Raw genomic sequence first — 11681 nt, 5'->3', positions numbered from 1 at the left:
ACAATTCTTTAATTTAACGTTGCGATGTTCGTACGCATTCTTTTATTTGTTACATTCCAAATTCAACGATTTTTATAGGCAGATCGTGATAGTTTTTGTTTGAAACAATCTTAAACATGTGCTTGTGTGTTATGCTAACACTGTAGAAAATTGCGGAAAATATCTCCAGAAATACAGTGTTTTGCCACAAAATCGCAAAAGGGAATTAATTGCTTAATTGCTTTGAATGTTTTCTTAAAGCGATCTTCACGAAATTTCCACCAGAACAAAGGGAAAGCAGTTCGTTTGTTAGTAGGTTTATTGAATGTTTCTCCCCCCCCCCCGCCCGCCCGGGAGGTGGAAGAATAAATACCCAGCAAAATATGCCTGAAATAATATGTTTGTATGTAATTTATAGCTTTTTTTCTTCAAATTTTTCTTCAATAAAATTCGAAAAACTGCGCTAAGGTGGGTGCGATAATACGTAAGTACTATTTTGTTTTACTCTGAAGATTTGTGTGATAATTTTTCTGTCGTTCCGCAAAAAGCGGATGTAACATTTTTTGACAGTAAATATAATTCGTGAATGCACATCGATATCGCAGCCGAGAGAGGAGCTTGTAGATTGGATCAGTGGGCTTCCAGTACTATTTTATGTTGTGTCACGTGCCCTTTGCCACTTTTAAATGAGACGATTGAAAATATTTTTCCGGTCAGTCTCCTCTATAAATTGAATGAAACACCGTGGATTTCTTATAAAAATTTCCAGTCCGAATTTTGATCAAATATAAATAATTGTGTAGATTTTACTTGATTCATTGGTTTAAACAACTGAAAAGGAATGCAAATACATGTTGGATACTGTGGATAATTGTCAAACTAATGCGAATTAAAATGTAAACAACAAAGATTCAGTCACAAGAGCAGTAAAACCCAGTGGTCTGTATTCATAGCCCCGCCCTCAATTGCAATACTGATGTGTACATGCGAGTTATGCAGTCCATAACCCGATGAATATATCCCCAGTTAATTAGGAGCTGGACTATATTGCAATATGAAAAATTACAGCAATTCCATAAATCAAGTTTTGCTCGAGTAAGAAAGATGAGGTCTTTTTCTCTCTTTTCAGATAACGTCCCTATATGCGATACTATTGAATCATCCTGCATGTTGCTTCAGCTTTAAAACAAAATGCCCATCGATCTGTTGTGTGTGAGACATATCTCACTTGTATGACAGTAGTATTAGAACAAGTCCACGAAATTCATCGTGGCAAGAACAGCAAGATTACGCCTGTCGTTGGCTAGAGCCTTGAGCATCACACAGGTGACAGCACGACTTCGCTCTGTTCAGTCGCAATTTTGATGGAGAGCACCCTGGGGACAGGGCCGAGGGTCTGGCATCCCTCTTCTTTCCTCCCTTACCACCAAGAGGTTCACCAAGAGGTTTCTCGAGAGGACTTTCGGCTCGCCCTGTATTTAGAGCGCTCCCATGACGCAAAGACGTTATACATTTACAAATGTCTGTGCCTTCTCGGGATTCGAAACGTAGCCCTTTGGTATCGCAGTAGGTTTTCCTAACCACTATACCGTTTGGACGGTGCCTATCGCTCTAGCAGCAATGTGATCTATCCTTGGAAGAGAGTGTAACATGGAAATTCCCAACAAGCTTACCTTGTACAAGTCTATTCTACGACCTGCTTTAATTTATGCGATCCCAATGTGGGGCCATTTAACAAAAACCCACTTTAAGCAAATCCAAGTTATTCAGAACAAAGTCTGAGAGAAATCATCGATGTATCCTGGGTTTATCTCCATTTCTTATATCAATAGAGATCTTGAAAACGGCACTATGCAATATTACGTTCAAAAATTAGCAACAAACTTCTATTCTGTACTTACACATCCAAACAACTGCATCAATTCACTTCGCTGTACACCATTTCCCACAGAGAAGCACATATTCCTAGCATTATTCATTTATATTTGAATCTTTTTCTTCATTGACATTTACTTTTCACCAGAATTCTATCCTATTTCGTCGACTGATGGAGGGCCACTTGAAATAATCACTTTTCTTCGATCTCCTTATACGCTCATTTTATTCTCTCTCTTGATGGTCATTTAATTGACACAGAGTAAAAGGGCGCTTTTGACACCTGAAACTCTAAAAGCATACGTTCTTCGCCACTTACTGGCTAACACATCAGATCTTCATTTTTGGCTCTTGAGTAATTACGTAGTGCAGCATTTTTCTATCTTAGCCATGCAAACAATGCTTTTACAATATTTATAATATACATATTTATATATTTGTGTCTATATTAGCCAATGATTAGCTCTCACATAAGAAGATTTATCTGCCCACGTCAAAAATATTTTAACACAAGGAACATTTTCAAATTTGTTATTTTGTTTCATTTTAAAGACTTCTGGATCAGCTACTACTTGAATGAGCGTTTAGGTTATTCAACTTGGCGGTGTAAAAGCGAGCATTTGCGGTTACCTTGGCATACTTTGGCGAATATTTTTAATTTCAGCAACCCCTCGAAGGTTGTTTGAACTTCGTTCCTCAGCTGGATTTCTAAACACACGTGACGCAGAGGCTTTTGATTACTGTCACTGTCTGGCTGTGTACATAACATAGCTAGAAGCGAAAAATAAAACTAACGAATAAAATAAAACTGGAGAGATGGCCAGAAAAAAATAGTACAAAAGGAATCTGAAAAGATATGAGTGGAGAGCCTCCTTGTCCGTGTTTTTCTTGTCAGTCTCTTTGATCAAAACAAACTCGAAAATGCTTTGTGTTAGTAGGAAAAATAAAAGTATTCGTTATGCAATTGTTGAGTACTTTAGAATTTATTTAACTTATCTTTTTTATCATTCGGAGACTGATTTCTGAATCAAAATAAACGTGCTTATACTGTTGGTTAAATGTCTGAATGAGTTGTTTTTAACTATCATGGCTTGCTATAAAAAGCAACGAAAGAGTACGAATGACTGAAATTAAAAGCTGTTTGTTATGACCATGCAATTTCTTGGGTTTAAAACAGGCTTTGTAATTTTTAGCTCGAGGTGATCTAAAGCTTTTAATGAGGCTATGATTACTATTTATTTCTTTATGCAACACACGTTAATAAGGACGTGGTAGTTAGTATAGAACTCTGACCACAGGAAATAAAATTCTTTTTCGAAAACATATTTAGGTCCAGCAATCAGGTCATTGAGGCCAAATAGGAGGATATGAAAAAGCACGGGGAGATTACAGTCTCATTTTAGTTAGTTAAACTTATTTGTTACGGTAAAAGATCTTATTAGAGATAACTTTAGGCAAGATTTTCTGGGAGAAATAACCCAGCCTTCATTTATAACTGTGGAAGACTCACACAAACATAACTTGTCAGTCGAATTAAACCACGTATCCACGCGGCCACTAATGTATCATAGCATATTTGAATACCAATTATAACGTGTTGTCTCTTCCTTTTAATACAACAGTTTTTGCTTTTTTCACACCATAGCGATAAATGTTAAATAAATGTAAGAAAATCCTTCTAATTTATATATCATTCATTACTTTACTAAATATACAAGGAAAAAAATATCACCAAAAAGAGCAGCATGATTTTCGACGGAAATTGTTATTTTCAGTGGGTAATTAGGGAGTATGAAATAACCCCTGCGGGGTTACAATAATACACCGCGGAAAAAATAAATAAATAAAAAAAAGCCCCCCCCCCTCAAAAAAAATCTGAAAGTTTTCAGATTTTAAATTACGTCTAAAGGGGCGTTTTTTTTAACGTTTTGTGTGTTACCTTTATTTATTAAATATCATGTTCTTTGCACTTAAACCATAAAATTCAGTTCAGTAGCAATGTCGCAAAATAATTTTTAAATGAGCCTATCTTTAGAATGTCCGATACACAGTTCCGCGCCCGCTGGAGATAAAAAGGGTTTCCCCCCACCGTAGAGTGTTGCCATGGCTCACTTTTAAATCGTTGAGGTTGTTACTCAAAAATTCGTAAAACTTTTACAAAATATGAAATCTATAATAAAACAAATTCCAAATTTCAAATTTTGTCTCCCACATGGCCATATTCGTAGGAGGATTACGTCATTCAAAATTCGATGGCTCTATGTACCGCTGTTTTATCGCGATGCGAGAAATGTACCTACATTTATGCAGATTTCTCATTATTTAATTTCTTCAAATATAATGCAGGACTCTAACATTTGGTGGCAACAGTTTGAAAAGTGAAACGGACATTTATAGCGATTCAACGCAAAATCGCAAAACGAAAACAATAGTCCTTCAGGGACAAAGCTCCTTTGGATTAAAAAGGGACAGTTCTATATCTCCCGCACTACTGGGCAGATTGACGAAATTTAACTTGCGTTTTTCATGTCTCGAAAGCGCGATTTAAAGTATGTATTAGATTTATATATAGCATTGTTCTAATATAGGTATTTTGAAACAAAATCGGACTTTTTCTGAAATAACATCCCAATTTTTTTCCATATTTCCATTCTACGACTCAAGTTACGCCAAACGACCAAGTTTTGTAAAAATCGCCCGAGTAGTTTTTAAAAAATTATTTCTCAAAATTTTAGCTCCTCAATGTTAATTGAGTTTGGTATATATTTATTAATCTCTCTTTTTTTTATTAAACTTATTTGATACTAACTTTCACATTTCAAAATTCAGGTTCATCCCAAATAAAGTTCACCCATTTTTTATGATTTATTTTGAAAACTTGTATTTTTAAATACGCTTTATAAATTTTTCAAAAAACATTTGCAATTATTACCTATAAAACTTTTACCGTCATCTTTAAAGAAGACGTATTGCTAAGCATACCTGCAAAATATTACAGTTTCTTATTCAAAATTTCTGGAGATATAGAATTTATATATTGGCGCGTTTTGAAATTTGGCATAGTTGTTTGCACAATGTAAAAAGATAGGAACGAGGTGCCTTTTTTTCCGCTCCAGCATAACGGAAGGGAAAGGAAAATTGGTTGCCATATATTAAGAAGTTCGCCAAGTGAATTATTCTTGGCATAAATTAAAAGTTATTCTTGGCATTAAATTAAATTATTCTTGGCATAAATTTAAATAAATTGAAAAAATTCCGCCAATGAAAATTGTTGAATTTCTCCATAAATTCCGCACCAAATTTTACAAAATTTAATATCTAGGCATGATTTGAGTCGTAGAATCGAAATATAGAAAAAAATTGGTATGTTATTCAGAAAAAGTCCGATTTTGTGTTAAAATACCTATGTTAGAACAATGCTATATATAAATCGAATATATATTCCAAGTCGCGCTTTCGAGACATGAAAAACGCAGTTTGAATTTTGTCACACAGCCAAGTAGAACGGGAGGTATAGAACTGTCCCAATTTTTTTTCTCAGTTTACGAAGCAATCGTATGACCGACATAGGAGAATCAGAAATTTCTATGAAAAATACGGTGAAAATGTATTACAGAATGCGTTGAACAGAAAGTTGGGAATCTAATTACTTGATGCGGGATATCAAACTTCAATAAAAATACTATTTCTTTTACCAATGGCGGGCCCTCAGCCGACTTCAGCTTGGCCACTATTAAGGCCAGAAGTGGTGGTCACTTAATTATGGCGTCACCTAACACCAGGTGGGCCACTTATGAGGCCCACCTGTTGGCCACGTAACAGGTACAACAGGTGGGCCTCCTATGAGGGAACAGACAGTTACAAAGATGCCTTCTCCAGGATTCGAACCCGGGCCCTTTGCTATCTCAGTCGGCTCCTCTAACCACTGTACCGTCTGGTTGGTCCAGTAGAAATTTGTGATACATTATTCTGTACCGGGTGTGGGAAAAAGCTGGCTGCTGGGCCAAATGCAGCCCTTCTAGTTGCTTAATCTGGATAATTAATAAATCTTGAGAAATAATATTTTCATTACTTTCCTGCTCAATTTTGTAAGCAAACTATCGAAATTAGCAACATGAATGCGCATCTATTGTTACAGGGTATATGCACATATAAACGCATGACTGACTATACTAGTGGTTAACTAAAGCTGAGAACACTAGCTATCTCAAAAAGCGCATGCATCCGTAGATGAATAGAGTCCAATCATTCCCAGTAGCTTTAATTTAGAAATTAAAAAAATGACATATAAATATTTTTAAGATAAGAAGATTGATCAGAAAAGGGACTTCAGGTAAAGAATATGTCATCTCTGAATTTTTATTTGAGACTTAAACAGTATATATATCAGTCATTCGATGATCAATAGAGACAGATCCGTTTTTGGCGTATTTGTAATTTAATTAAAAAATTGTAAATATTTCAAACATTTTGCCCCCTTCTGTTGCATCCTGCAAACAACAGGAACGGGGTAAATGATCGTCACGTCTCTTCTCTCCTAATGCACTAAAAAGGCCTTTTTGGCCCGCTGTTAAATGTGTTTGCTCACCTTTATATACAGTCAGCCAATTACAAGTTTGGTTGAGAAAAGACGTTTTTAAAATTATGTCATAAATCATGAATCAGGAATAATGTATTAATATGAAAATTTCTTTCAAACTACAGAAACGTTATAAAGAAACACATGGAATGTTAAAATTAGTGATGATAACGAGGATAGCTCACAAGACTTCAGGGAATTGTTTGACCGAAAAGAAAGAGTCAGTCAAGATTCAGCATCAAAGGAATATTAAATTCGCTTTTTTAAAACTTGGATGAAACTGCAAGCTAAGTTTGTGTTCAAGATTCTACGAAGATTTCTTAACAATATAAAAGTTTATTAGCGTTTAAAAAATTCCGTTACTTGCAAAGTGGGCAAACGGATTCACCTTCCAACATAAGAATGCTCTGTGTCGCAAATATCTTCTCGTTATGCAGTTTCTCTGAAATAAAAACTTTACGTTGTATCCTTCATCCATCGATTATGGCACTTACGGCTCTTCGCCCAAGTTAGCATAATGTTGAAAGATAAGCGCTGTAAACACATCCAGGGTATCGAGGCAGCCACATCAGAATTTAAAGATATTCACGAAAGGCGACTTACAGAATTACTTCAGGAAATGACAAATAATGATACCTCTTTTTAATGTTTTGCTCTTGAACATTAAACATATTTTTATTACACTTTGTAAGTGAAAACAATAGGTGAAGGTCGGCACTGCATTGTCTTATCCTTGGTCTGAATATAAACTGTGATTCGACGTGGCATAGAAGCACAGAAGCCCAAGATGGTAGACTGTAACTTTCCGTGGATCATGGTAGAGTCTATCTGGCATATCAGTGGGCTAGGTTATTCACATTACTGACAAGTTGTAGGCGCCAGTCCATCCTGCCTGAAAAAGTCTCAATCAGTTAGAAGCTTGACAAGAAGGATGGCTGAGAGAGCATATGGCATGAAAGATATATATTCTATGGCGAGTGTGGCCATATATGATCTATCGTTATAGTTCTGAAAAATCAAATCAAAAGCTATAGTAAATACAGAAACAAAACAGGGAGTAAGACAACGACAAGGTAATGACATGAAATGTCATTAAGTTCCGAACAATTCCGATTCAGGCCGAGTATATATTCTTTTCTGTCATCATGAAAGATAAATTATACATATCAATTTACAAAATAATTCATGTACGAAAAAATAAGTGTTCAATCCGGAGACCCAGTTACTAAAATTGGTGCCTGTTGATCTACATTAAAAACCAGAGTCTCTGGATCGAAACCGGAGAAGCTGCCATCGTGAAAGCAAATTGTTCAGGAGATAACAATTTCAAAATCATGTGTTCATCACATTTTGAAACGCTGTCATCGGGAAAATTTGCATTTAGGAATAATTTAGATTCTCCGTGAATATACCAGACCGAAGAGTGAAGTTTAGCCAAAGATGTGTAGAGGACATATAGATAGATTCCAAGGAAGAATGTTTGAAACAGTGAAGCTGTATTTATGAATAGGCCTTTACCGTAAACTTACTATTCATTTCTGTAGATTAATTTAATTTTGAAAAAAAAATCGTACATTAACAAACATTGATTTTTACAGTCATTTAAAGTAAACGTTATATTGTTTGGAGACACCCTGCATTGAGGTTCTGGAGGCCTTCCTGAAAGTGATGTTAGGGCCACATACCCTATTTGTATTTGCGGAAATTAGATCCTTCATTGGGATTTAAATCGTACTTGGATTTGTTACAGAAAACTATTAGTCCAACACCGCCCACGATGCTCTGCCTTAGCAGCATTGCAGTCGCTCTTGATAGAGAGTAAAACCCAATGGTCAGCAGTGCAATGATTCCTTGCCATAATCATCAATTTATGCACTAAGTGTTCAAAATGTTCCAATCATCCATTGGGCTGGTGACTCGATCTTTGCCATCTGTGGTCTCTGTTGGATGTCCACTGCCTGGCTGTTGCTGCGGTCTTCCTTGCAAGATTCATTCTGTTCAATATTGTTTTAAGTCGCATCACCTCTAAATAATGCGTCACAACTTGTCAGTACATCATCTGGTAGGACGAAGTCCGATTGTGTGTCTCCTTTTCTGATCACATGTGCTGGTAGCTATCACGAATTCGCCTACATGGTATTCGTATTGTTTCTGTTGCTTTGTAGGATTTAATGTTGTTTGGTCTCTGCGATGTTGCACTATTCATGTTCTAAGAAGGTTATACCCTTGCACCCTCAACTATTCCAAAATTTGATTTACCATTTAGTAGAACATCAAAGGAATCCAAGGAAAAATCGGTTTAGAGCAATTTGCCCCTATCTTTATCAAAATGTTTTATGCGCTAGATAGCCAGTGAATTTTCGTGTACTACTAAAGTTGTTAGCACATTTTAGACGACTTTTACTGTATTTACAGAAATATTTTATGTAAAGTGTTTTAAATGTTCCATTGGATAACCATTATTCTTCATTATCTTTGTGCACCATAATTTAAAAGCTTTTTTTTTTTTTTTTTTTTTTTTTTTTTTTTAGCGGAAGAGGTATTTTATCTCATTCCTCTTGATCAACTTTCCAAAGTCCAAGAAGTGTTGTAGGTCGACATCTGGACATTCACATTTTCACATTTTAAAAGTTCAAAAGCGCAAAAATCCGCAGTTGATTTAGTAGGGATATGGGTGAAGGGTCTTGATACTATTTTCTTGTTCCATTTGGTCTCAGGAAATTAACAGTGGGTTTTGACGTGCGGCTGTTTGCTTAGCCTTTGTGCAGTTCTACTGATTGAGGGCACTGTGGGTAAAGAGAAGATATTTAATATTTGAAAATTAGGTATAAAATTATGTTCCCGATGATATGTGGAGTTGAGCTTAACAGTTTTCTGCACTCTCTTTAATTTTTATTTGTCGTTATATCAAAGAACAGCAACAATCATAAATCCCTTTGAAAAACTTTCTTTAGATTCTTTGAACCATGTTCTAAGATTTTTTTCTTTTGTTTGATGATAATAAATGGGTCTCTTTTAATTGCTATCATTTAAATATACACAAGATACATCTTTTGTGACAACATTTTACAGTTTTTGTCCTAATTATTGTTTCTCATACAGAATTCTGCAGCGCGTTCTGCTTTCGGCGATATGTCTTATGGAGAAAGACTTACGGTTTTTCGCCTTTTACGACTCAAATCAGCATTGATAATTTTATTTACTATTGATACGGATCATTTTAATCATTATGAAACTGTTTTTTGACTTCGAAGATTTTCTTTTACCTTAAGGTTTTTAACTTTGCAGCATTCGAAACATTCCGTTTTCTCCTTGGATATGTATTTTGAACAATTTTTCTCTTTGAAGCCAAACTTTGACATTTTTTTCCCTTTTTCTATTGACAATATTATCTATTGTTGCTTTAGATGCCGAAAAATCATGACTTTTAAAGCATTTTTTAATAACTATATACGAAAAATTTTCTTCGGTTAGAGCACATACATAGCACATCCATTGCTTCTTCAAAAGCGACATTTTACATAAAAACAAAATTGCCAAATAGCAAACAATAATTTACGCTTTCAAAAATAGATGCACTTAAAACATTTTTCCATGCAGACTAATTTTTTTTATAGCAAAGCAAAATCGTCTAAAAAATTTACGAACAGTCTCTGTGTAACCCTACTAGTGTCTTAGACGAAAAGAATGTATGAACATCTATATATACCAACTTCATATAAAGTATAGCTTAAGTTTTCTGACAGATTCCCTAAACACTGAATATTTTTTAATAAATTGTTTTCTTACTGGAATACAATTTATTAAAAATGTATGCAAGTATCTTCTTAGTGTATCTATAAATACATTAATTTTTTATACTCTTACTACAGCCGCTTCCTTCCAAATTAAATTATTCACAGAATTTTCCTTTCTTGATTTTCGTACGATAATAATAGTAAAAAATCTTATATGTACATCACGACTTCCTTGTAGGGAATATTAAATTATACACCTTTTTTTGTTGCATTTCATTTAAACTTATTGGATTGAATTAAATCTACATCGTCGATACCGGATAAATCAAATAGAATAAATGCATTCTTAAAAATTCACTATATTTGTTTACCATAGCGACACTCTGGCTCTAGGTTCCCTTAACAGCGTTACATTTCGTCCATATTGTAACTCAGAATGCATATAAATTTATATCATTTGAAGAATTATCTAATCGTTGCCACATGTTTTATTCAAATACTCTATTATATCTATAACGATGTATAAAAGAAATTAAGCAAACAAAACAATAAAGAAACAGTTTTTCACAGACGATTCAGTATTTCGCATTCAATTAATTCAGCTCTCACTTCACGACAAGGCAAAAATACATAAAAACTCAAAATATCTATATTAAAAATTACGAAGAAAATCTTAAACACTTACTTCCTCGAAAAAATTCCAGAAAGGATTAAGCATGATTCAATTCGCAATTATAAATGAAGGCGTTATCTTTGTCGTTGAGAAGCTTAGTCTCTCTAGATTGGCAACGAATTTACTATTCTGCTGTTTCAAATGTAAACAAACATATCCGCCATGTTATTTAAAAATTAGGCTTAACCGCACTTAAACAGTTGTTGATAATGCTACAAATATTGCTTGCAGGTTTCCTAAAGGCATAAAAACCTTAACCGGAAGATAAGAACAACATAATTCAATTATTTCTAAAGCAAAAAATGCGCAATTTACAAACATAACATGTAAGAGTAAAGAAACTGAGATCACTGAGCCGGGTTACAAAGTGGATATATATATAAGTATATTTATATACGTTTGGTGCGGCCGATTGCAACCAAAATATGAGGTGCACATGTACACGTTACAGCAGTCTTATATACAAAATTTCAACGTTCTGAGGCTACTCGTTTTTGAGTTATGTGAGATACGTACATACGTACGTACGCATGTACGTACCTACGTTCGTACAGATACCACGAAAAATTCTCTTCAGAGTTAATTTTAAAGCAGTTTTATAATTTTTTTGAAGGAAAAGAGTATTTTATTCTGTCCTTACGTACAGATATCACGCAAAAACGTCGTTAAATTGCATTCGATAGCGGTCAAAATGGATATTTTCGTTGAAATATGCTGCCTGAAACTTTTCGTGATTACAATACTTCCTTTTTACTTCGTACAAGGAAGTAAAAAGGAGAAAAATACACCAGGAAATACGGTAATAACACAATATTATTCATATACAGTTATTGCATCA

Source organism: Stegodyphus dumicola, chromosome 3, assembly GCF_044657685.1.
Source record: "Stegodyphus dumicola isolate Sdum_Otavi_A_Nest chromosome 3, ASM4465768v1".
Taxonomy (NCBI): Eukaryota; Metazoa; Arthropoda; class Arachnida; order Araneae; family Eresidae; genus Stegodyphus; species Stegodyphus dumicola.
The sequence above is the reverse complement of the archived record's forward strand: the minus strand, read 5'-3'. Positions refer to the sequence as shown.